The sequence below is a fragment of the Equus caballus genome, chromosome 28 (assembly GCF_041296265.1).
Source record: "Equus caballus isolate H_3958 breed thoroughbred chromosome 28, TB-T2T, whole genome shotgun sequence".
In the NCBI taxonomy this organism is placed as follows: domain Eukaryota; kingdom Metazoa; phylum Chordata; class Mammalia; order Perissodactyla; family Equidae; genus Equus; species Equus caballus.
The window spans coordinates 13069067-13096593 of NC_091711.1; the positions used below are offsets into that span (position 1 = coordinate 13069067).

At 39.6% G+C, this 27527-nt stretch overlaps 1 protein-coding gene across 3 annotated transcripts in view; it reads left to right on the top strand.

Moving 5' to 3' along the window:
* Positions 1–1714: 1714 nt before the first annotated feature.
* OTOGL (otogelin like) overlaps positions 1715–27527 on the top strand; it is a 172294-nt gene continuing 146481 nt past the window's right edge. For all 3 annotated transcript variants that reach the window (XR_011433512.1, XR_011433513.1, XM_023631363.2), the window contains exon 1: positions 1715–2122. The gene's annotated coding sequence lies outside the window, so the exon portion shown is untranslated. The remainder of the gene's footprint in view (positions 2123–27527) is intronic.

Sequence of the window (27527 nt, forward strand, 5' to 3'; positions counted from 1 at the left end):
TGAAACCATTTGGGCTTGGAATTTGCTTTGTTGGAATTTTTTGAATTTGATTTCTTTAATAGATATATGACTATCCAGGTTATCTGTTTCTTTTTGAGTTAGTTTTTGTAGACTGCCTATTTCAAAAAGTTGGCCCATTTTACCTAACCAATTTTGGAGCATAGACTTGCTCATAGTATTCCTTTATTATCCTTTCAAGGTCAGTGGGGGCTGTAGTGACTTATTAGTTCATTATTTACATTAATAATTTGTGTTTCTTTTATTCTTTGTCAATTTGGTTAGTGGTTTATCAATTTTATTGATCTTTTTGAAGAATTGTCTTTTGGTTCTATAAATATCTCTATTGTTTTTCTTTTTTCATCTTTATTGCTTTCTGCTCTTATCTTTATTTCCTTTCTTCTGCTTGCTTTGGATTTAGTTTGCTTTTCTAGTCTCTTATGGCAGAAACTAGACCTTTCTTCTTTTTAAGATAAGCATTTAATGCTGTAAGTTTTTCTCTAAGAACTGCTTTGGTTGCATCTCACAAGCTTTGTTTTATTTAGTCCAGAATATTTTCTAATTCTATCTTTGCTGCCTCATCTTCTAAGACTTCCCTCATGTATCTTGTGTTCTAGCCACACTTGTGTGATTTTCTGCTTTTGCTGTCTCCTTTACTAGGAATGCCGTTTTTCCTAGTTCAATCTGTCAGTCTTATCCTCCTCAAATGTCATATTCTTCATGAGGCTTTCCCTGATCACCATAATGAGAAGGGATTTCTCCATCTTTGAGCTCCCAAAGTATATTATGCTTCTCTTATGTGATTTAATAACTATTGCTTTATAGTAATTTCCAACTATAACTCTTTTTCTTTGGGCCCAAAAGAGCATTGGTAGCTTAACTCTGGGTAAGGCAAACAATGGTCAGAGGAGACAGTTTTGCAAATTCTCTGATTGTGGTATTTCCCTGAATGATTTCTTTCTGTACTCTATTACTCCTACAGGTGCTCAATGTACCGAGGTCTGTCGTTGTGGTGGAGGCGGCATCTACTGACTCTTCTTTGCCAGCTAAACATAAACACAGAATCCTGAAGAATGTTCAAACAGTTCTTTGATCAATGCTTCTAGTGATAAAAATCTAGAGCGTACACCTTGGGCATGTTTGTGAAAAGTTACATGTTGTACCCCGTAGTCTAACTCATCCCCATGTACCAAATAAAAATCCATCTTCTGTCTGTAATTCTCCTTCTCTTTCTTCCTCTACCAGTGCTCTTCCCTCCAACACATCATGTTTTTGTCTTTTTCTCACTTCTCTTGTCCACCTCCAAGTCTCTGTTTTCCTCCTGTTCCGAGTCACAGCTCTTCTCCCAGCGGTTACCAAGGCCCTTGCCTTTATATCTTTCAAATCATACAGGTGAAGATTTGGCAATGGGAGTCATTGGTCTTCTCGTGGGCTGGCTCTGGGGAGGTGGGTGCTGCCAGTGCTGCAGGTCAGGAGGGGAGTGGGAGGACATTGGGAATGCCTCCTAGAATTGACTTGCTTGCTTTTTCCTATCTTATTTTTTCTGACTTCCCTGAGCATTTTTAAAAGTCATCTTATACTATTCAGGTTAAGCTCTTATCAATCTCTACCTTATAAGATTCATAACCTCTCTTTTACGTATCTCCCAGCTCTGTTAGCTTAATCTTGGAAGATACTATGTTTAGTTACCTTTCCAAATTTCTGTGTTTCTTTTCAGCTTCCCATTGATTTCAGTGAGAAGAAAGAAAGACACTTCATCACATGTGATTTATTTGTATGCATACATCCACTAGATTAGAATACTCCTTGAGGGTATAGATTAATTAATCTTTTTTATCCACGTGTTGCCCACCTATCATTACTTACCATGGCACTGGACTTGTAGTTCATCTTCAGTTAATGCTAAGGATGAAGGAAATTCAGACGTGGTAAAAAAGCAAGCAAACAAACACACGTAGAATACTTGGAAAAGTTTTCAAAATGAAGAAAAATTCATCAATATTTGCCAATCTGTTGAGGCAAAGAACAAAGAAGGATCTCTTATTAAAAATACAAATTTGGCTCCAAATACATAGAAGAACATAGAAGAAGACATCAAAGAACAGAACAGTTTTCCACAAAGTTGGTAAGTCTGTCTTCCATTCTCCAAATGCATTCTCAATGGAAACAAAAAATGTGGAAGTATCTGAGTCACAGACATAGATCTATGTAGTAGAATTAAGTGATGTAATGCTTAATTTAATATCTATATATGAAAATTAAGGCTTTCAGAAGACATCTATCTTCAAAGTGTTAGATACAAATTTCTTATCCTTAGGTATGAAGCTCTTAGATGAATACAAGTTGAAAATAATATTGGCATATTAAAACAACTGATAAAATTATATTATTCAAAACAAAAGCTTCTTACACAGGAAAATGTACTGAACTATGTCTCTAAGAGTAAACCAGTGTTGGTCCAAGAGGATTTACTGAAGTAACCTCGAGCATTGCCTTGTTCTGTTAGAGGCCTCTCTGATTAAGACTCTTTAGAGAGATTACAGAGCTGAAGGAAATAGGCATGCTTCGCATTTTTATGCAGAGGAACTTGTAGTCCTTCATCTCGGAAAGCAAATCTTTCTTTCCAAGCATCCTCAGGTTCTGCCTCTAAGTTTTCTCACGTTGCACTCTTCTTTTGTCACCTGCGTCAGACTGGGTGGCTCGGCAACTCCACTTCGGGTATGGTCCTTGTCTGGGGGCTAGTGACAGCACTGATTCTAGGGTGACTGGTCTCCTGGCTTGTTCAGTCAGGAGTAGCCCTTGTCTATACCAAGACAAAGACTGAAGTTTCATTGCGGCTACTCAGATATAGACATCTGTTTTCACAATGACTGAATGGAGTTCTTTAAAATAAGACTTGGGAAGAATTGAGGCTGATTTTGAAGACACAAAATAAAGCTATAATAATTTAAAGATAGGTCTTTTAAATAGTAAATATAGGCTTGTAGGTGACTAATTACAATATCTACAATTACTGACCATTCTTTATTTGAGGAGATAAGAACATTTTAGCTAGAAAAGAAAGTAGCAGTCCCAGTTTCCTACTCTGCTATAATTTTTGTCCAAAGCTGAACGACTAGTGTTTATCTTCTAACAGGAATATTCATAGTCCGAGATGTAGATGTTTTCAGACTGCACTGCATTTGCTGAAGCCCCATTTCGCTTCTACAATACCTTCTGCCAGGGTCTGGTATCATTTTAAAAAAGTTTTATTGAGATAAAATTGATATGCATTAAACTACATGTATTTAAAGTGTACAATTTGATAAATTTTAACATACGTATACACCTATCAAAGCATCATTACAAACAGAATAATGAACATTTCCATCATCTCCAAATGTTTTCTTGCGCCTTTTTATAATCACTCTCTCCTACCCACTTGAAGACTCCCTACCCCTTCCCTAAGGAACTACTGATCTGCTTTTTGTCACTATAGATTCGTTTGTATTATCTAGAATTTTACAAAAATGAACTACATACAGTATGCTCTCTTTTTTGTCTGATTTCTTTCATTTAGCATACTTTTTTTTTGACATCTATCCATGTTCTTGCACTTTCAATTGTTTTTCCTTTTATTGCTGAGCAGTATTCTATTACATGAATATGCCTCAATTTGTTGATCTGGTCATCTACTGATGGAAGTTTGGGTTGTTTTCAGTGTCTGGTTATTACAAATAAATCATCTATAGACATTTCTGTATAAGTTTTTGTGTGGATAGATGCTTTCATTTCTCTTGGATAAAAGCCTGGGAATGGAACTGTTGGGCCATATAGTAGATGTACATTTAACTTTTTAAGAATTTGTCAAAGTATTTTCCAAAGTTTTTGTCCCATTTTACACTTCTAGTAGCCGTGTATGAGAATTTCAGTTGTTGTCCGTCGTTGCCAACAATTGGTACGATCAGTCGTTTTAACCTTAATCTGCATTTCCCTAATGGCTAATGATGCTGAGAATTTTTTCATTTGCTTATTTGCCATCCATAAGAGTCTGTTCAGTTGTTTAGCCCATCTTTTTACTTGGTTGTTTTTCTTATTGAGTTATAAGAACTGTTTATATATTCTAGATAAAAGTCGTTTTTCAGAAATATGTTTTTCAAATGTTTTCTCTCAATATTTTTTTGAAGAGTAAAAGTTTTAAAATTTGATAAGATGTAATGATTTTATAGTTTGTGTCTTTTGCATTATATTTAAGAAATCTTTGCAAAATCCAACATGATGATCTTCTCTTAAGTTTTCTTCTAAAAATGTTAGCTCTTAATTTAAGGTCTGCGACTCATTTCAAGCTAATTTTTGTTTATGTTGTGAAGTAAAGGTTGAGGTGCATTTCTTAATCATGTGGCTATCCAATTGTTCCAACACCATTTGTTCAGATGATTATCATCTCCCCGTTGAATTGCCTTGGCACCTTTGTTAGAAACGAATTGATCATATATGTACCAGTCCATTTCTGTATTCTGTTTCATTTTACTGATCTCATTGTCGATCTTTACACTAATACCACACTGTGTTAGTTATTGTAACTTTATAATAAGTCTTGAAACCAAAAGGATAAATGCCTCAACTCCATTCTTCTTTATCGAAGTTGTTTTGGTGATTCTCTATCCTTTGAATTTTTACAAAAAAGTGTGTTGGGATTTTGTTGGGGATTGCATTTAATCTATAGATCAATTTGGGGAAAAATGACATTTAAACAATATCGAGTCATCTGATCCATGAATATGGTATATGTCTCTATTTATTTAGATCTTCCTTGATGTTTTTGCAGCAATGTTTTGAAGTTTTTAGTGTACAGGTCTTACGTACATTATATGTGTCCTTTTGAGGTTGCTTTTAAGCTTTGTTAGGTTGAATCAGAGCAACATTTAGTCTAGGATTAATTTGTTCCACTACCGAGGTAATACTCTTCGGAGTACTTTACCCAATGCCCTATAAATTACAAGCTTTTCCACTATGTCTGATGGAAACACGAACTATTCCTAGCCCTATGTGAGTTTTTGGAGATTGTCCTCTCAGTTCCTTTCTGGTGGTTTTTGTTTTTGCCAGCATCAGGCAGTTTATATTTACAGGCATCCACTAACAAATACTCAGCTGAACATTTACGGGGGAGCTCTCTCTGTGCGGCTCTCCCTTCTTCAGTACTCTGCTTTGCAAACTCTATCTGCCTTGGCCTCCCCATCTCTCAGCCTATCTCCTCAACTCAGAGAGATTACCAGACATTGCCTGGAATCTCCCTCTCTATGCGAGCAGCAAACTGGGCAATTGGAGTGCTCACCATACTATTTCCCCTTCCTCAGCGATCATTGTCCAGTGTTTCCAATATTGGTGTCCATTGTTTCTCATGTTTTGCACAAGTTTTTAGTTGTTTCAATTGGGAAGTTAAATCTGGTCCAACTTTGTTGGTAGCAGAAGTAATATTACTTTTTCAATCTTCCTGCTACCCTTATCTTTTTGCATTTGTACATTTATATTTTGAAAGCTGGTTCTCTCTAGTATGGAAATTATGACTCTATTTTAACTATTGCTTTTGAGGTGGAAGTTTCAGGTAAGACCCCCATCCCAATAGAGACCTGAGGTAGAATGTAGAAATTATTGTAGATGTGAAAAGGTTTACTACTCACGCAGTGAGGCTTTCTAAGCAGAGCAAGACAGGCTCCCAGGCAGATCTGAAAATAGCTTGAGAGATCAGGGACAAAGAAACTGACTTGGCTTTTATTGTGATTAGGGGGTGGGGCTGGGGTAAAGTAACAACTCTCTGGGGCAGGGTTACGTGGTTTGAACTTCCTGCTGAAGCAAAAGGAGAGAGCTCTCTTATCAACTTGCCCACATGTGGGACAGAAGGGGAAGCTGGAGTGATGAGGCTTGAAAGCTTTCAACAGTCAAACATCAAAAATGGAATCAGACTGTTAATTACAACTCACTCCTGTTATTTGACGGATGACTGAAATGTGCCATGTTTCATTTAATTGAATTTGAGTTTAAGTCAGTCATTAGACATTCTATAAACCCTGTAGCCTGAGGCTAGTAGGGGAGGTAAAAGCTTCATTAAATGCCTTTTTCAAGAACCCAGCATTGCGTATTCTGAGAAAGGAAATGAGTGTCTTGCTTACTTTCATTAAAGTCTGGAACTCTGAAGCGGATAAGGAGTGTTTTAGTGAGTCCTCATATTGTAGCTTTAGTATGTGCAAAAGACGTGCGAGATCTTGATTTGTACTTTGGGTATCTATGAAGCAAGAGATGCCCAGAGTTCTTTACTCTAAAAAAAGTAACCTTGAGTAAGGAATTGTTGTTGCTGGACTAGATGGACAGACCAATGACATTGGTTCAAGAGTTTGTAAAAATGTGCAAATTGTGCCAGCAGTTGGCCAGGGCATCTAGTGCATGAAGTTTTGGACTGTGTTGACCCTTAAGTCCCATCTATGATTTGGGACATCCTAGTTAAAGCAGCAGCTCTCCAGTGAGCATCCATCATGTGTTGGTGGCACTACTGCTCATAAAATATACAAACTATCTTTGCTGTTCACTCACTTGTTCCCAAGGGGCTCCTCAGGTAGCCAAGGGATCTTTGAGAGGTATGACTTCCTCTAGAGCTGTGGTATCTAGTGAGGGACTGAGGACAAGCTCTTCTGCAAGGGAGATATACCAGAAGGCTGGGTTTACTTCCATCCTGTGGATACCATTTCTGTTTAAGCAAGGAGGACTTGGTGGCCTTGCTGAGCTTGCAAGGTGCTGCTTCCATAACTCAAGTCATAACGGGAAGCTGAGTATGGAGGGTCACGGTCAAAGCCTTAAGAGCCTTTGTTTCCAGGATGACCCAGTATGCAGATGGTGATTGCCATTCTAATGGGGCAATCTAGTGTGGCTGAGGAAGGCAGTTTCTAACACAAGAAGTCCATGGCAACTTATAGCCATCATGGATGGTCCATAGACTCCGTTAGAGGTTGCTAAAGCCTCTACAATGGAGGGGTCTTTGGGAGAAAACTAAGGAAAGTGCTATGGTATTGCATTTTGGAAAGATTCTAGAGTCTTTTGTTGTGGGGAGCTGCATTCAAGGTGGGTGAATTTTTGAGAAACAGAATAAATAGGCTTAAAATTTTTTAAAATGAGGAATATGTTGCTTTCAGAACCCAAGAAGGCCTAAAAGATGTTGAGCTTGTCAGGGCTGGAGTGGCCCTTGGCTTACCCACTAATTTTCAGGAATTTAACCAAGGGGCTGTGACCTTGTACAATGTATGCATCAATAGCCCATCCTTATTATTTGAGCTCCTTTGTAAGTATTTGCATGTCCTGAATGAATGTGTCAAGGGAATCTCCTTGGAGAAGGATGTCATCAGTGTGCCGTGACTATGAGGAATTTAGGCAAGGCAATTTTTCTGGTGGTTAAAGTGGGGCATATGAGTTTGTCCTCTATTTTATGTTTAGTAAAACTTTCTCCTCAGAGTATAAGGGGTACCTTGTTCAAATTTAGTGCTATCTCATGTTTGAATTCCAGTATTGATTAAGGTCATGACAGTTTGCCAATTCATACATTTCGGCAGGTGTTAAAGTAGGTCCTCTGTTGTAGAGGTCCAAAAGCCAATCAGAACTCTTATCTTTTTATTGTATAAATTCCTTTAGTTTGGGGTTTTGGATTTCCAATTAGGTCAAATCACATACCTCTGTCCAGTTTTTTGTTTCCTCTCCCCCATATCTAAGTTTTTTCATTTGTTTTTTGTTTTTTGTGGTGGTTATTACATATACTGTAGTGGGAGTAGGGGATTCTCTTCTCTATCCTGCTCATATTTTAAGTTTCTTCCTCTAAAGAGTCTCTAATCAGTGTCAGCAGGATTAGGGGCCTCCTCATGGCAATGGTTCCTTTATAGGGTTTAAGGACTCCAGGTTTACATTGACTTTGAATTAACACCTTGGTTGTGCCATGGGACTGCCATAGATGTTTTCTGTAGAGCCCCAAGGATCAGGATTTTCTGGCAATAGAGGCTTAAGCAATAGCATCAGCAAAGGCACTCCTAATGAGCCGTCTGCTTTTAGGAGTGCGAAAGCAGCATGCTGCATGGTAACTACTCTTGCTCACATAGGTGACCAACATAAGTGGTCTGAATACAGTGTAAGTGAGCCTGTATATTCAACAGAGTATCAGCCTTTCTCTTGAGCTCTCTATAGAATTAGGGTCAATGCCTGATTGAGACATACAACGAATAGTCAACAGGGTCAGAATTACTCTCCTGAGCTTAGTGTCAGTCACAGTTTATGCTGGAATTGGATGCATGATTCAATCTGAGATACACAGATAAGTCTATCCAAGACACATGACCCAGGGCCCCAATTCCATACTCCTCTCCCTAAGTGTTAGTTATCAAAACTTCCTACTTAGATCAGTTAAATCTATGACAGATGCTCAGTAGGACTCAGCAAATGCAGCACAAAGCAGCACAGCTCAAAGTGCAGGCTTTCCAGTGGGCAGCAGCATAGCTCAAAGAGCATGCTAGACAGCAGGCAGCAGGGCCAGTGAGCCAGTTGTTTGACCACAGAATTCCCTTTATGCCAATTTGCATCACTATAGGAAAAGTTAAATAATACACAGTTATACTAAACCAAGGAGTTCTTGATTTATTATAAGAGATCAGTTAAAAAATAAATAATTGTATTACAGATAATTGTATTACAGAGTGATCAGTTGACGTAGAGGTAGGTTGAAGGCACAAAAAAAGAGTGCAATCATCTTGTCTAGGGTGGAGAAGAGAAGGCTTCAAAGAGAAGGAAATGCTTGAACTGGTCTGGAGGGAAGGTTAGATGTTTTCCAGGTAGAATGGGGTGGAGTCGGGTGGCTTGGTGTTATAAGCTGAAAGAATTGCATGCACAGAGATGTGCAATGATGCCTATGAGTAATTGTGACAAAGCTCAGGATGGTTGAAGCATAAAGTTCACCTTGGCAGGTAGGTTGAAGCAGATAATGAAGATTTTTGTACTCCACTGAAGGAAAATCATGATAAAGTTTGCATTTGGAAAGATCACTATGCAGCAGCTCATGAATGGCTTGGAGGAAACATCTAGAAGCAGGGAGACCCAAGGCTACTGTTAGCCTATGTGGAACTTTTATGCAAATTAGAAAAGGGTACACTTTTTCAAGGTACTTTATTTGTTGGAAAATATTCACATCACTGATTACCTTAAAACAGACATTTTACTGTGAAGTGAGAAAATTTTTGTAAAAAATATGTAAATTTATAATGCCTATAATGAAAATGGTGCTTTCATCAGCAATCTCAAGTGTGGTGATTGTGCAGAGTGCAAACACACATGATGGCCTTGGAGAGATCAATTAAGTTATTAGCGCAACAGCTCAAATTGGAGATGACAGTCTTACTAATGCAGTAATAAAATCTGTATGTGTGTATACTTATGTATCTCTTTCTACATATGTATGTATGTGTGTATGCATATATCTCTCTGTCTATCATCTATCTATCTATCTAGAAAGGTGACCATCAACAATTTAAGACAGTATAATCCTAGGGTTTGGTGATCTATGGTTCCTCAGACTTGAAATTCTAGATGTAAGATTCAAAGAAGTGGGACTCTTAAGATGGCTCCAGTTATTTTTGGTCTTGGGAAACTACGTGGGTAATTATGTCATCCCCTAAAATGGGAAATAGAAAAGGAAACAGGATGGTGGTTGGAGGGGTATATTAGGAAAAAATGAGTTTAGTTTAGTTTTAGACGTGCTCAATTTGTAGTGTTTGTGGACTTAGCTACAAGCAATTACATATATTGATCTGGAGCTCAAGACAAGAAAGTGGGTTGAAGCTATAGACGTGGTAGTTATCAACACATGGGCAGTTGTAAAAGACATGGCCATGCGTAATGCTTAATTTCAGGCAAATTGGATGGCTGAGAGAGCCAAAAGTAAGCATGAGTCCTTGGCCTCTCTGTTTTATTTTTTCTGACATCTTGTAAGTCCAGGATTCTTGTATGATTTCATAGAAGGAGGAATTGAGTCTCCCAAATGACTGGTATCGGGCTATCACTTATTTATCCTGATCTGTGAGGCCCAGAGGCAGACTTAATTCAATTTTAGAAAAACGAAGTAGTGTGCTTTTTCTTAAGCCTGCTAATTCATACTCTATACATAGAGCCAACCAAGCTTCCTGGTTGAAGACACTGGCTCTGGAGGCCAATGTTCTTTCAACATGAGAAAGTGACATCCTAAAGTGGAACAGGGAACATACAGGAAACTGGGAGAATAGGGATGACACAATGATAAGGACAATCTGCTCAGAGAGGCAGTGGGTCAGGGTAGTTCAGGGACATTGACTCTGAGGTCGGACTGCCTGGTTATAGTGCGAGCTCTGCCTCTTACTTGCTATATTATAATTAACTTCATTGTGTCAATCTCCTCATATGTAAAATGGGATAATGGAATGACCTCATAAAATTGTTTTATGAATCATAGGATTAAATGAAGTGATGTGTACAAAGCTTTTAGTTTGGTGCCAAGCACATTAGTTCTCAGTAAATGTTAGTGGTATGTGTTTTACATAAGGAGCCTACGAGCTCGCTGCAGATGCCTGTGTCCTTGCAGTGTGTGTAGAAAAATGAAGTAATGAGGATTGATTAATTGATTCTTATCCCAGTTCATTCACAAAAGGATTTGAGGTGCCACTACCATAGGATACAGATATAAAGAGATTAAAATAAAAGGGCAAATAAGGAGAGTCATATAAAGCGAATAGAACATAGAAACATAGGCAAAAAGGTCCAACACTGTTATATACAAGTGGGCCAGATATTCAAATGAACATTTTGGGCTACTTCTTCTTTCCAGAATCGTCCCTGGGGTCATGTTGTTCCTGTATTTCACCATGCACCTCTTGCATCTTGGCAACATAGTAATGTTTCACTCTTCCCTAAGGGAAAATGTTTTGAAAAAGTCTTTTCTCCTGTCTTCCTAATTTTGGTTAAAGGTTCTACCATGTGCCCAACTCTTATATGTAAAATTTAGAGTTTATCTTGGTTCCTTTCTCCCTATGTCTACTCCATAAAAACATTCTTTCCTCCTTTGCAGTGCCTTTCCCATCAGCTCTCACTGGTCCATTCTTACCACTGTCCTTCTGGTTTAGATCTTTGTCACTTCTTGGATGCCCTTTGTATTATTTTCCTATCTGTTGTTTTTCCCTCTGCAATTTGTCTCACCCCATCTCAATCTATCCAATACATCCCTATCAGATGTATCTTCCCCAAACAGGGTTCTAATCCTATTACCCACTTGCTCAAAAACTTTGGGAGGCTCCCCATTTCATTTCAAATAAAGGACAAAAGCTTGATAGTCAAGGGACCCTCACAATCTAATCTCATTCTTTATTTCCAGATTTATCTTTCACTACTTTTCAACACATAGCTATGTTCTAACTGCTACCCTGGTGCTTTCTTCTTCTCCAGTTCCAGCATGTTTACAGCTGTGTCTTATTCGTCACTGTATTCCATGCCACACAGGGTGCGTGCCTTGCTTAAGGTAAAGAGTTCAAATAAAAACTGGAGTTTTTCCTTCTGTGAATTCAAAACTCATGGAGTGCTGCCCTCTTTTGGTTAAAATAGCCCAGAGTTCAAACCACCAAATAGGGAATGATGCTGGATGACTCATCTTTTCCTTTTGGTTAGAACCCTCATGAAAACAAACAAGGCAGGGTGAAATAATTCCATCCTCTTTTCTCATTTTATCTAGCTTCAAAGATTGTTTGTTTAGGGAGATGAAAAGAAGATAAAATTCTGTATAGAAAACTTGGATCTCTACTGATTCAAATCATATATTATGTGTAAACTCAGAGCTGGAATAAAGCCAACAGTTACTTTGAACATTTCCAGAGCTCCAAAAATCTTCAGGCCTCAACACAGACTTTTATGTAAAAGCTAGGATGAGCAAAGAACTAGTATCCCCTAAAGCCCCTGTAAGGTTAAGGGCAGCTTCCTGATTTAAGGGCTACTGAGGCAAGTGGCAAGGTCATTCCTTCACACTGAGACTGGGTACTTGGTCAAGTAAGAAATAATGGGGCCTGGTCTAGGAGGTACAGCGTACTTCTGTAGATCTTGCTGGGTTCCCAGTTTGGGACTCCACCTCAGCCATTCTTGAAGATCCAGCAGAAGTAGAGAGGGAAGATGACTCAGAGCCCAGGAAGAGTGGTGGTCACAGTTTTAAGAAAGGATGGCAGGCTGAGAGATGCACAGAAAAAGATCCCAAGTGAATGAGGTCTCTTGATTATGATATGAATGTCTAGGGTTGTTCATTTTAGAGCTTTATAACCATTCTTTGTTATGAATCACATTGAACCTCACCAGGTATGAAGACAGTGAATAGTAATAAGCATGCACTGTAAAAATAACAGGAAAGCTCAATTAAGGCAGGCCTTGGGCTTTATCTCAAATGTCAATAAAACCAAACTTCCTTGGATCTGAAAGGGAAAGGCATTCCAAAACCGAAACTCAGCGGGTGACAGGATGCTCCACACCTCTTGGAGGAGGACGGAAAGGTTTGTAGGCTGGCGTCTGATGCAATCTTGGCACTATCTTTGATTACGAGCTAATGTTAGCAAAAAGATCAGGTGTCAGTCATGACTAGAGTTGCTCTCTACTATCTTGAGAAGGTCACCGGATTGCTGCCCCTTCTTTTTTGAAACCCGATCCAGGGACCACAAACAGCCACAATGAGTTGGATCACGGCCACGTGCTCTAAATTGGGCTGACAAGACTGACTCAGTGCCAGGAGTGGACACAGGATGCAGCTTGAAATACTCAGATGGGAAGAGGGTTGGAGTTTCTTTTTCATTTTCAGTAATGCTATTTGAGAAGATAAGATTGTATATGAACATCAAAGAGGGAATTAAATTAGATTTGTCCCACATTTGGATAGAGGAGATCCACAAAAGTCTGCAACTTTCCTGTGTGAAATTTTAGGTTCTGTGGATTACCTTACTATATTGGGAGACTGCTGTTCCTTTTCAATATGGCGTGCCTTCTCCTTAACATTGTAAATATAAACTTTGCTCAAAGGTCCATAAGAAACAAAGGAAAATCCCTCTTGCGAGCAAGGATATGTACACATCCATAAATACAGTTTCTTTTATTTGTGTGTGAATTTGCAAGCAGCACCTCACTAGAGCTGAACTTTTGCTGTATAAATAAAACCATCTGGTGTATCCAAAGAATTTTAGTCTCCAGAGAACAGGATCATAAACAATCGATCCTTCACAGACGTTTCAGTACTTTAGTCTGAGTAAAGCTTTCCCACAGCTCTGCTTTAATTATTTTATTTGTTTTTAATCTTCTAAGGATTTTATAATTTGATCTCTCTAATCTAATATCATATAAGTACATAGGGAAAAAGTCTACCACCACTTTTGGCAATGTGAAGAACAATGCATCCTTTAAGATATTTTGATCAATTGATCACAAATAGATACTGAGATTAATAAAGAGTTTGGAAGAAAGAAGTATATCCTTCCATTTTTCTGATGGGAAAATGAGACATAGAGTGAGAAGTTCAAGGTCCCATGTCCCACAACTATTAACTGCTAAACGTGATCCAGATTTTGTGAGTCCCAGTTGAATAATCTTTTTACTCAACACTGTCTTCAACTTTAATGTTTATTTTCTTTGAAGCATAGATAGCAAGCATGCTTCTTAGTAAAACAAAGAGAATCCAATTTTGACCAATTGACCAAACAAGACCCAGCAGCTGGGAAATTGGTTAAGTCTCATAAGAATGAAATTGGCTTTCTTCTGCTCTTGCTTTTCCTTTAACCTCTCCTGCCCCCTTTAGCAAAAATTGTTTAGTGTTAATTCATTTCTTGGAAGAAGTAAATTTCTAGGTGGCTTCTAAAACTGGAATATGTTTGTTTGGATGACCAAAAGGGATTGATTGCAAAAGTCAGTATCATTGAATGCTCGCCAGAGAGTGTCTCCATCCACAAAGCTGCGTTAGAATAGCTTGGGGAGCCTAAAAAACAAAATACTAACGCCTGGGTCCCACACCCAGAAAGCAGGATTTCATTCGTCCGGTTGGGGCTCTCCAAGCGAATTCTAAATATGCAGGCTGGGTTTGGGAACCACTATTTGATGCACCTGGACCACATTATTCCACAAGGACAGCAAGCCTATGGATTCCTATCTTTCTGCTAGGGTGGTCCTCTTTGCTTAGAAATAATTCGAGGTGAAGCTAAACAATCAGATAGAAATGTGGGAAGAGGCTCAGTAGAGATAGAAACTAGCTGACTATAATAGAAAGACTCACCAAATCTGGATTCTACTACTCCCTGAGGTTTGACTAGACCTTCAGTGTAGCTTGGGTGATCGGAAGTAGGGGATGCAGGTTGACAGGCCTCTTGATGGGCTGGCCACAGCTCCTCTAGCACTGTTTTTATAGCAGGTTGAAACATTATAGACTCTGTCTTTGTAATTTGGGCATCTGACAATGCTGTTGTTTTTATGATTTATTTTGGCACATAATGGCATTAATAGCAAGTATTGTCACTGAAATTACATTTGGATGTGACTTATTAGGCTGCTCGATGGCACACTGATATTTGCTGAGCTATTTATTTAGGAGCAGGACGTGTCTCGAATCTTAAGTGACCCACCGAAGAGCCTCCCCAGTCCAGTAAAATACACGCTTCAATTAGTGCTATTTTTTGAATATTTTAATGCTTAGAAGTTATAAAAGGAAATTCAAAGAAGCATAAAAAATAATTAAAGCTGATGTCTACTTTTCCTTTTGGGCATCCAGGTTATCACTGGCATCAAATTAATATTCGTAGTTTGGGAAGAATCTAGTCATGACTTTATCTTTTGCCAAAACCATGGGGAAAGCGAACCGTTGCTCCTCAGTTTTAGAATCAATCCAAGTTTCGTTTAGTGTTAGTATTCTTAGTGGCCCCTTTTTAAAAATAGTTCTTTCTTTACTGTATCCTTCAGGCTTTTCCCAGGCTGGTGAGGTGCCGGCCTTGGTGAGGCTGCAGTGCACAGAGGAAGCCATCTCCCCACCTTGGGCAGGCCAGTTCTTAGAGCATCAGGGAGGGGGCTGGGCGGAGACAAGGGTAGTTTCATCCCTAGGTGGGAGGCCACTCTCTCTTTACCTTCTAGGACAGATCCACCCTGGCCATACCACATCCTTAAATTTGTTTTTATATTATGACTTTAAAATAATTGGATTCTGCCCACATACTGTTTTGGAACAAGGCAGGGAAGCACTAAGTGAATTTTTAAAAACCCTTTACTGTGTTTCTTAATATATTCAAATTTACTCAAAAGAACCAAATTTGGTTACAATTTATAAAGTTTTGTTCTGTCATTTCTCCTTCAAAATAAGAATGCTGCATCCCAACAGTTGACCTCTTAGTGAGATGAGATATTAAGATTTTATCAGCAAGTGGTTCTGTAAGGGCTTTGGTGTTAAAGTAGTTTTATAATGACTACATTGTAACAGATGTGGAGGAATGATGGCACGGAGTCAGCCACTGGGAGGGTCCCAGCTCTGCTACTCACTAGCTCTGAGACACTGACCAAATTATCCTGGTCTCTGTTCACATGGCAAGAGAGGGTACAGGGACTGCTGTACCGGCTTTAAATACTATAGTGCGCTTAAACAAGGTTTCCATTTCAATGAAGGAATTCTAAAATAAAATTTCGTCCAGATTTGCTTTCAAGAAACTCATCTCTCTGCATAAATTACTACATTAGCCATCCATTAGAAGGACCACAATTTATTTTCAAGAATATGTAGCAAATTGTTTGTGAAAGAGGTAAGGAGACTGAGTCCGCTCCCCCTGGCTCTTTCCTTCTATGGGAAAATCTGCTTCCCTGGCCTGTGTGTCTTGGAAGTTCTGATACATTGTTTTTCTCTCTTGGATACCCTGAGGACCTGGTGAACTTTTTGATGAGACCCCTGTAACAAGTCAGACCCCAGAGTAAAACTTTTTGCTCAGTGATGCTTCCGTTCTCACAGACCTTGCTGTGTCGTTGCTTTCTACCTCTAACAAAACCAGTGCAGTAACATGAGGGCCCAGGCTGCTTGTCCCGCTGTGGTTAGCTACACTGTCCTGACAGAGATGGCCACAGGCCAAGATCAGCCAGCCAACCCCTCCCAGGATTCTCTCCCAGATCCTTATTTCTAGTCCCTCCTTTTTTGCTTCACCATATGACCTTACTTTCTCACAGAATTTTATGGGAAAATAGAGGCTATGTGTGTGCTCCATTTGGTTAAAAGTGAATTGCCATGCTGCAAACATTGCTTTCACTAAAATAAGATCCTGGATTTTACAAAAAAAGGAAGTTTCTCCAACGTTCTGTGAAGCATTACCCAACTGAAACTCTTGTCACTAAAAATAAAAATGGTACATTCTCTTAAAGGGCAGGTCTTTTGGAAGGAAAGTGCTGTATAATTCTAAGGGAAAAAGGACATGTATATTTTTGTCCAATGTATTATTATATTTTAAATTAGGGGAAATATCTGTCAAATTAAAAAGAAAACCTTCTGATAGTTGATGAAAATGATAATAAACTTGTAAGTGGTTGTTAGAAATTATGTTTAAATTGTTTTAATCATGAGACTCCCAAAAGTAAGCACAGTGAGTACATAGTATGTACCCAAATATTTCATGAGTAAAAAAGAAAGTTATTATTCAGCAAGTAGTTGAAATTGGGAGATAAGGGAAATGGCCACCCCGTTGCGCGGTATGGGATTCGTCGGTGAGATGAGCACAGCAAGACGTAGAGGACTGGGCGTCACTAAGGGTCCCTCCAAACCCCTTCATCCGGAAAATACAGAACGTCCTCTAGATGGAGCACCAGGCCTTTTCTTTGTTAAGATAAATAAGTCTTATTTTTGTGAAAGGAACTTCAGAACTTCATTTTAAGCAGAAAATAATTTAAAGAATCTTATTCTTAACTTTGGCAAGTATTTCCTGGAACATCTACTCTTCAGTAAAGGAAATGTTATATTTCAGACAACAGAACTCATCCTCACGTGTGCTGGAGTAAAATGTACTTGACTTTTAAATCCTCCAAGTGAGATCCACTGCGTTCTGGAGACTTGGACAAGTGCGAGTGCCAGAAAGCTGCAGATGTCCTCTGAAGACTTGAGCATAACTGAGAGGCAGGGATGGTGAGGACTGACAACTACATGGGCTCGGAGAGGTCCCTTTGTCTAGATGGATGCATTTTCCAAAGGGAGCTTCACTGTTTGCCTAAGGAGTAAAGGTGAATGTGAAATATAGAAAGGAAATCTGAAGTCAACTAATGGAGTCTCCTCGTTTTACAAAACAGGAAACTGAGACCCAGAGAAGTAGTTGTCTTTCTCTTATATTGATGGAGTTAGTGATGGCACAGACAAAATTCAATAAGCAGTGTAGCAAAGCTTTATTGTTTTAGCTGTCTAGCATCTATTTCCTCTTCCTAGCAACACCGATTTTCTTTTGGGAATTATGTTCCCCCAAGTGTATGGAAGTTTGGAAAGCTAGTAATGGCAGCCGAGGTGTCCCTTGAAACACCTTCTGGATAGCCAAGGGTGAGGCATGTGACCCAATCAGACACTCAGGGGACTTCAAATCTTAAGCAGAGTTTTTGTAAGGAAATATGAAACAATTGGAATTCACTTGTCTTAGGTGATAATCTAATATTCATTTTACTAAGCATAATTCTTTTTTTCCCCAGCTTTATTGAGATATAATTGATGTATAACATTGTGTAAGTTTAATGTAATGATTTGGTATATGTACGTACTACAAAACCTAAACATGATTCTTCAATCTTCCTATTAGTTCCATAAAATCTCCAACAACCTTCTGATAATTGTCCTTTTGCCTAAGTTGGCCAGAGTAAGTTTCTGATACTTGCAACTAAAGAACCTTAAGTGAATCCACCAGCTACCATCCACCTGACAATGAAGCCAGATCTTCTTATTGCAAATTAAATCACCCAACAGAGTCACCTTAAGTCACCAAGAGTAACTTAAGACTGATTCATATAGAAAAAATAAAACTACTCCTTTCTAGTTGCCCTGACCAGAAACATAATCAGAGTACTATGTTCTGGATCTTTTGAGCAATGACAAATTTTGAATTCTACTAAGAATAATGTGACAACATTATAATAAATATTTGTTGCCTAAATAAGAAAAGTTTTCCCTTATATAATATTATACCAGAGAGCACTCTAAAATTATATTTAGTATAGCATTTACATTTATGTTTTCTGATGAGAAAAGTAATACTGATTTATTTTGCTCAGGTTTTTGCCTAAATCTTAAATGTTATATAAAATGAATAAAAGTGTTGCTTGTTTTCCTAGTAGAAATGAGGAAAAATTCTCCAAAATGGTAAAGCAGTATAAGTAACAAGCAACAGAATTATGTGAGTCAGACTAAAATAACAGTGAAATAATCAGGCCTTTAAAATTTTTTCCCCCAATCAAATGCCTTCTCAAAATCATCTGGCTTAACCCTGCTGTTTAGAAAATGTGTTCCAAAAACCTCATTTTTCTTTTTAATGTAATTTCTTTTAATGCAGCCAGCAAGTAGACACTCACTCTCCTTTCTATATCTCAGAATATAACTTTTAAAAAGGAGTTTGATGTTTATAAAAGGTTCTTCAGGCTGTTATAACTAATCTTTTGAATAATGTGCTTTGATATGATTTATACACTGACGAGTCTCATGTTTTAACAATGAAATCTAGTAGAAACAGTTAGGCCATTCTTATCTTAATGGCATTTTAAGGCAGAACTTGCAGTTTGGCTCAGCTTGGCAACTCAGGGAAACGAAAGCTCCAGAGCCTGAGAGCATGCATGTTGACTTTCAAAAGGGAGCCAGCAGAGGGCTTTTCTGTACTTGTTACAAGGGTCTTGTTTCTGGTGAAGTCATAGCGCAATTGAAGAAAAATTACCCTATAAGATATAAGCTCAGGTGAAAGGGAAATCAATTTCCTGGATATAAGCTAGCTTAAATAAAAATGAAATCTATGCAATTTAATTCAAACTAATATTTGACTTAAACCTTTGGAGGCTCACAACGTGTACTAATTAGTAGAAGTGCAGGTAAAAACTCACCAGTTGGTGAGGTCCATTCAAATTAGATTTTGAATATGATCCAGCTATCCCACTGCTGGGTATTTATCCAAAGAACTTGAAAACACAAAGGCATAAAGATACTTGCACCCCTATGTTCATTGCAGCATGATACACAATAGCCAAGATTTGGAAGCAACCTAGGTGCCCATCAAGATGAATGGATAAAGAGGATGTGGCATTTATACATGATAGACTACTACTCAGCCATAAGAAGTGATGAAATCTGGCCATTTGTGACAACATGGATGGACCTTGAGGGTACTATGCTGAGTGAAATAAGTCAGAGAGAGAAAATCAAATACCATATGGTCTCACTCATAAGTAGAAGATAAAAACAACGACAAACAAACACATAGCAACAGAGATTGGATTGGTGGTTACCATAGGGGAAGGGGGGAGCATGGAGGGCAAAAGGGGTGATTAAGCTCACATGTGAGGGGATGGACTATGATTAGTTTTGGGGTGGTGAACATGATGTAATCTACGCAGAATTAGAAATATATTATGATGTAAATCTAAAAATAAACAAATAAATGAAAAAAATTAGATTTTGGTATAGACAATGCCCTCTCATGGCTCTTTAACTGGGTCACAGTGGTGTGCTGGGGCCATCTCCTACTGGCTCTTGAAAGCCAATGAGTAAATTTGCAGGAATTTTATGACGTCACATTGGTAGCTCAAATTGATCATGGTGGGAGTATTTACACCATGGAAATCTGCAAAGGCTGTAAATCAGGGCCCTCCCCTTTCCTCTGAGCTGGTTGTTAAGCATTTATCAGCACATTACTGGATATAACAACAACAAAAAAGGATATTCTTGAGAATTGTGGCATCTCACACCATTTTCATGCCTGTTCATGCCTGCTCTGGCCAGTCTGAGTGCACAAAAGGTCATTCTTGAAGGTTTGGTTCCAGTCTCTTAAATAATGGGAGCTCAATCTGGCTCTTTCTCCACTAACGAGTGAGGTGGGATCTGGAGGTGGATTCCCGAGTTGCCCCTGGTGTTTGGTGTGCAGGGGATGTGTGTGGATGAGATGGGGAGTAGGGGCCTTGCTGTGTCTGTGAGCACTGGGCTGCAGCCCCTATTCCCCTATCCATTGCTTATTTTCTCTCCTCTGGTCTTTCACAGGATGTAGTAAATGCAATTGTCCCCGGCACGTCTCAGTTCTGTCTTCTAAAATGCTATAGCTTTTCAGCTTCCCACTTCACATGGCATCTATCACAGTCAAGGTAATAATGTCATTATTTATAAATGTAGTGGGGCCTCAGATTTACCAACACCACACTCAGATGTGCAATGAACAATTAAGGTCTCTATTTTTTCTGTGGATGAACGTATCACCAATATCCACTGCTTTATTTGGATGGCTTAGAGAAATGTCCTTCAGAATTCCTGTCCCTTCCGCCTCATCTAGGGGTGGGGAATGGCTCACTTGTCCTTGTGTGTCTTTGGGAGGCTGGCTCTTAGGTCTGTACAGTGTTCTCTGCAGGAGTGTGGTCTCTGCCACAAGGGGCTGGTCTGGGCTTCTGCTTGGGCTAGCGACCTCTGCTGTACAATTGGTCTTATCCCTAGTGTCCTGCTGTTGTTAGCAACTGCTGATGGAAGCTGCTGTTACTCCTGCTTTGTTCATCTGGTTATTTCTCTGATGATTCTGGGCTCTATTTCAGCTCGCACTGGCTTTGTGGAACCCTCTGAAGTCCATCTGTGAATCCCTGGCCACACTGTCTGACCTGCAGACTTCTGCTTCCAAGGTGGTTCTTTCTAAAGATGGCGGCCCTCTTGCAGCTCTGAGGTCTGACCCTTCATCGCCTTCCACAGTGTCCCATGGAGGCATGTGGTCTCATCTGCCAAGTGGCACTGAGGGCTGCGCAGGAGAGCTAGACTCAGGTCCTCCCTTTGCTTGTCAACACTCTGCTCCTTCCCTTAGCCTGGCTGCTGTGGAGCCACCTTCCTTCAGGCCTCCAATCCGTTCTCCTCCCCATAGTCCCTCCGGCTGTGAGAGATGGGATTTAACGACTTCCTCCTCTAGCCTCACTGCGAACTCCATCATATAAAACTCTACGATCCAGTCCCTCAGTCCTGCCCTTGATATATTTTAGGGGGAGATAAATAGTATAGAAAATCTTCTTTTTTCTTGCAAAAACTTGGCTTTTAAAGTTATTGTCTTTTTGCACACAAACAAATCCTGTTTTGTATGTTTGAACCTGAATTTTATATTTTCTTTTTTCCTCCTCATTTCCTGGCTGAAATAACCTGAATCCCCAAGGCAGATGCATGCCTCATTCTAACTTGGGAGAAGGTCATACACATGAAATTGCAAAAGAGCAAAAATATTTATATATTTAAAGTATTATCCCCATTGCATACATTTAACTTCTCTCACCTTCTGGGTTATATGCTCCTTCAGAGAAGGCTCTCCTACTGCTCAAGAAATGTTCTCTGTTGAGTAACCTCTATCACTGTGTTTTCAATATCTCCCTCTCTGTGGTATCCTTATCAGCTTTTAAATAATTACCTGTATCCTTTTAAGTAAACAAACAAAACTGCTCTCTATAGACTTCACATTGGTGCAAACTTGCTCTTTCTCTGGTGTTTCCCATCTCAGCAAATGACCTCACCATCCACTCGATTAATCGTGCCAGATAACATCATCCTTTACATCCTCTTTCTTCTCAGGCCCAATGTCTGATTAGCTAACAAATTCTGTTACTCTAGCTACAAAATGTTTCCTGAATTACTTTCTTTTCTCAACTCCCACATCTTCCATCCTAGTCCAAATTACTATCGTCTCTTAATCAGACTACAGTCATCTCCTGTGGCTGTTTTCCTGAATTTACCTTTGTTTTCCTTGAGTACAGAGTGATCTTAAAACAAACAAATAGATAAATAAAATATACATAATTTATAATAAGCATATGTGTGCATTTATCTCTATGTATATTATGTGTGTGCATTTGTACATACATACGTATGTGTGTATACCCACACACACACACTAACATATACATATAAAATCATGTGCATGTTACTCCTTTGCTCCAAACTCTCCACTAGCTTCTGTTCTTCCTGGAGTGAAGTCCAGAATTCTTACAATGGCCGGAAGCACTTGAATGGCCTCACGTTGCTGCTCCCCATCCCAGCCTTGCACCATTCTCTCCCTGGCTCACTCTGCTCCGGCCCCACTAAGCCCTTTATTTCTTCTAACCTACCAAGCTCCTTCCTCTCAAGGCATCTACGCAAGCTGTTTTCTCTACTTGGTAAAATTTTGGTTCTCTCTGGCCAACTCCAGTCCTCAATTTAAAAGGAACCTTTCCTTAGAAGTCGTTCCTGACACGCCCCTTTCCTGCAAGACTCTCTCAGGGCATCTTCTACTTTCTTTGAGCACACACACCACAATTGCAATTAAATAATGAATTTTATGATTATTTGTAATGTTGTTTACCTCTGTGGACTATAATCTTTGAGGAGAGAGGCTATCATATTCATTTCCTTATTTCTTCTGCCTAGAATTACAGTGCTCACAAAATTAGTTGAAGAGATGATTTATATATGTTTTATCTTCATTCCACCTAATATAGTGCTTACTCATAGTAAATGCCCCAGAACTTATATTAATAATTATTTATGATTTTCATTATCTCTTATTTTTTTCCCTCTGCCTGCGTCTGGGGGTTTCTGTTGTCTCATCTATATGAAAAGGAGAGTTCTTTGGGAGATATTTGTGTGAAGATGGAAGCAATCAAACTCAAACCAGGAAGTAAGCCAGTTGTTGGATTCTGAAATGTTGAATTCAACTTCATGTAGCATCTTGTTATCAGAGAGCTTTTTAAGAAAATGGTCACTAGAACTTCTAATGGATCTCAATTGCCTCCAGGAGCAAGTTCGCTTTATTTAAGCCTGAAACGTAAGGCTTTCCATGATCTGGACTTTGCTTCCTTTTCTATCCTCATTTCCTATCACACGCCATCCCACCCTCCAATCCACCCACCAACCTCTATAAACATATCAGGAAAGGGAGATGCTTATCAACGTCATTATTACCATCAGCAATAACAGTACTCGTTAAGCATTAGTTTATATCCAACACTGTTTGAGGGCCTGTGAGACACACAAAGATGTGTAAGTCAGGATCACAGCTCTCAATCACCTACTAATCTAGTAGAAGTGACAGGCAGACTCATAAAAGATAAATGGCAATGTAAGTTAGTTAAATGCTAAGTGCCAAGCGGTAGTTGAGAGCAAGAGTGCAATTTCCTGAGACGTGAACTAGTGCCCAGCTTCAGTTCCATGTTTCCACAGGTAAAAGTGACTCTTAGGAAACAAGGAAAGGTAGGGAGGAGATGGTCAATGTTCTGCCTTTCTCTGTGAAGATACGACCTGTGATTTATCCATTGCTCTGTGTAGTCTTCCTTTTTCTTCATCTTCAAAACTGTTGTAATTGCAACTTGAATTCAGAATACAAAGGAAGAGATATTTGTCAATGACTGAGAGCCCTCGTCCAAGTCTCCTTGAGTCCTTGGCTCATTAACTTTACAAGATCAAATATATGAGCTTGACCTGTGGAGGGCAGCGCTTGGAGTCATCCACACGGAGGAGTTAACCCAGGCCACTGGATCAGGCCATGCATAAAATACGAAAAAAGAGGCTTTGAAAGTTCTATTTCCCCAAGGGTCTTATAACAGAAGCATACATTAATTTACTCAATTAAAGAATATTTTTGAGAGGATGAGGAAAGGAAGACATTAAAATATGTCCCATGCCCTCAAAAATCCACAGCAGGTGAGACAGGCCCATAAAGAAAGAAATACGTAAGTTATTGTGCTGAGAGCAATGACACTGGTATGGAAGATACATCCCAGAGAAGGCTGAGTAACTCAGTATTGGAGAAAGGCTACGCAGCCGGGGTGATGTTTAAATTTAACATAGAAGATGAGCAAGAATTATCTTTGTCCTACCAGGAAAAAGTGGGTATCAGTTTCCCTCTATCTATGGAGATGCTGCAGTCCCGTGCCCTCTCCCATCTGTTTTCCCAGGAGTAGTAGTTCTTAGGCATAACCCAGGAAGGAAAGTGGAACTGGATGCTTTCTTCCAGACCTGGTGGAAGAGCACCCCGAAGAGCCCTCCTTCTCCAGTGCCAGCCAGGGCAGGGCCGCGTCACCTCCCCTAACTGCTCCATCTGCTGAAGCACTGAGTTTATTGACTCTTCCAAATGGGTCAGGTTAGTGCAACAACAATGTTGCACATGACTAACAACTCCCAATCTCAATGGCATACCACATGTCAATTTTTCTGGTCCATGTGAGTCAGTTCTTGGAGGCTATTTTAGGCTGCAGTCTTTTCCACATGTTTCCTCATTCTCTTTGGATGAGTGATTACATAGGACATATTCTTCTGGTGGATAGCAGAAGTGCAAGGGACAATCTGAAACTCTGAAGCACATTTAAAGCTTCTGCTAGAGTTGTGTCTGCTAATATTACATTGGCCAGAGAAAGTCACATGACCAATTCAAACATCAATGGGGAGGGGAGGGGCCAGCCCCATGGCCTAGTGGTTAAGTTCAGCGTGCTTAGCTTTGGTGGCCTGGGTTCAGTTCCCAGACTCTACACCACTCAGCAGTGACCACGCAACATAGAGGAAGATTGGCAATAGATGTTAGCTCAGGGCAAATCTTCCCCAGCAAATAAATAAATAAATAAATAAATAAATAATAGGGAGGGGAAATATACTATTTCTACTCCAGTGGGAGGTATTGAAAAGCACATAGAAAAGGGAAGACATATAATTCTATCACAAGGAGGGAATGAATGAAGAACTGGGAACAGTAATCTAATCTATCCAAGCATGCTTCTACCTGCTGTTGTCTGCATACTACCACCTAATTTTTACATAAAAAAATTTATCCCCAAGGCACTCAGTGCCAAAAAAGGTCTCCCAAATCCCAAATCTTGTCACAACTTCCCTGTGTCATTGAAGTTGCTCCGACTCCCCCCAGTGGAGTGCTGTAATAGATGTCTAATTTTCAGGGTCTTCTGCATCTGATTCAGATAGCGGAAGAGTGAGCTGGAGTTAGCATGATGCTTGGTGGTCATGAGACTATTTCACAGCACCCCATTTCTTCTTTTCTAGTTCTTGCTCCCAACTTTCTCCTGTCCTCTTATCTAATACCTTTCAAGAAGGTTTTCTCTTGGAAAATGTGACATCTTTTTGTATGTATACATCTGAGTTCTCCAGTTTTTTTCTATGTCTAGACAGATGGTTCGGGGACCTTGGAGAAGTAGACTCCCTCTAATTTATAGTATCCCTTAGTAGAAGGCCGTTGTCCCGAGAGCTGCAAGCTGACTGAGAGCCCTTGTCCAAGTCTCCTTGAGTCCTTGGCTCATTAACTTTACAAGATCAAATATATGAGCTTGACCTGTGGAGGGCAGCGCTTGGAGTCATCCACACGGAGGAGTTAACCCAGGCCACTGCAAGTCTTGCAGTCTGCAAGCTGAGACCCAGGAGGGCTGATGGTATAGTTCCTGTCTAAGTCCAAGCACGAAGGCAGGAGAAGACTGATATCCCAGTTTGAAGACAGGCAGACAAAGACAGCGAATTCTCCCTTCCTTACCTTTTTGTTCTGTTGAGTCCTTCAGTGGATTCGATGAAGCCCACTCACATTGGGGAGGGCAATTTGCTTTTCTCAGTCTACCAATTCAAATGTTAATCTCATCCAGAAACTTCCTACCAGGGCACTAAGAATAATGTTTAGCCAAATATCTGGGCACCCTGTGGCCCTGTCATGTTGACACAGAGGATAACCGTCACAGTCATCCTCCTTTTTCTCAGTCCTTCTGTCTCAGTCATGGCTTATTGCATGTCAAGGAATAAAATTCTAATCAAGTTAATACAAATAAAAAAAGTTATTGGATTGGTGTAGTCATGGAAACGAGATTGTGGTGAAGCATCCTCTCCATCATTTGTTTCTTTGCTTCCTTCTGAACATCTGCTCCATTTTCTTACTTCTTGTAGAATAGCTTTCTTTGTTTGTTTAACAGCATGCACACAACTGAAAAATAGCTGCCATCTCTAATTCTATGTGACTACAAAGGTCTAGGGCCCACAACCTTATGACATGTGACTTTTATCTCTGTTATTTATATTTCAATACCTGAGAAAGAGAATTGGATCAGTTGTAGGACCACCTGTTTTTCTTTTGTGTGTGTGTGAGGAAGATTGGCCCTTAGCTTACATCTGTGTCAATATTCCTCTATTTTATGTAGGATGCTGCCACAGCATGGCTTGAGGAACAGTGCTAAGTCTGTGCCCAGGATCCAAACCTGTTAACCCATGGCTGCCAAGGGAGAATGCATGAACTTAATCACTACACTACTGGGCCGGCCCCAGGACCACCATATTTTATTTTGCTTAGCATCAAGTGCTTATTCCTGGTGGCCAGAGAATGTGAGTATGTTAGTTTCCTATCTCTTTCATTCTGATCCCTCTGACTCCCTCTGTCACTTACAAGGACTTGTGATTACATTGAACCCACAGGGAATTAACTTAAAGGAACTGTTAACTTCATTACATCTGTAAAGTCTTTTTTGCCATGTCAGGTAAAATTCACAGGTTCTGGGAATTAGGACATAGATGTCTTTGGGAAGTCTGTTATCCCACCTATCATAGAGAGACTCATCAAGATGTGTTGCCAGTGGAGCAGAGGCTGTGAGCCCTCTGGGAGGAGTTTCTTTGCATGAGAAGCATGGAAAGCACACCTACTTCCTCTTCCCAAACAAAAAACTACTCACCAGCTGGTAGTGAGGCTGGCCTTCAACAACTCCACTTAATTTTTCCAGCTGCTTCTTCTTTCCCCTCCAATGGGATTTTTAGGTGCTCCCATCTTTGTGTTTCATTTGCATTCCTTTTTACTGCCAGAAAGAATTAGCTTGGTATTTAATTTCTCTAAAGCTAGATTCTCTTGCATAATCCAGATGCATAGTTCCCTTAGACTCAAAAATCAGAAAACACAGGATGTAGTGGAGGTGGGTTTGGGAATCTGTGCTTCTAACACGCTCCCTAGGTGATTTTCGCACACGGACTTTGAGAACCACTACGGTATTCTAAAGTAGAGCTGATAAACTTAGCTTGTTAGAAGACAAGACTGAAAAAACCTTCCAAGGGAACTAGAGTGTTTTCACTGCAGCTTTGGGGAGATAATGATAACAATTTTGCAAGTAACTCAGTAAGACTAATTCAGGCTGGGAGCTCGGGAAGAGGTCATGTCAAGATAAGGGAGGAACATTTTTGGGGGCTGATCTGACCTTTATGTGACTCTCAAATCACAATGAAGAGCTTAGTTTCTTCTAAGTTATGTTTTTATACTGATTGGTGCTCTGCTGAAAAC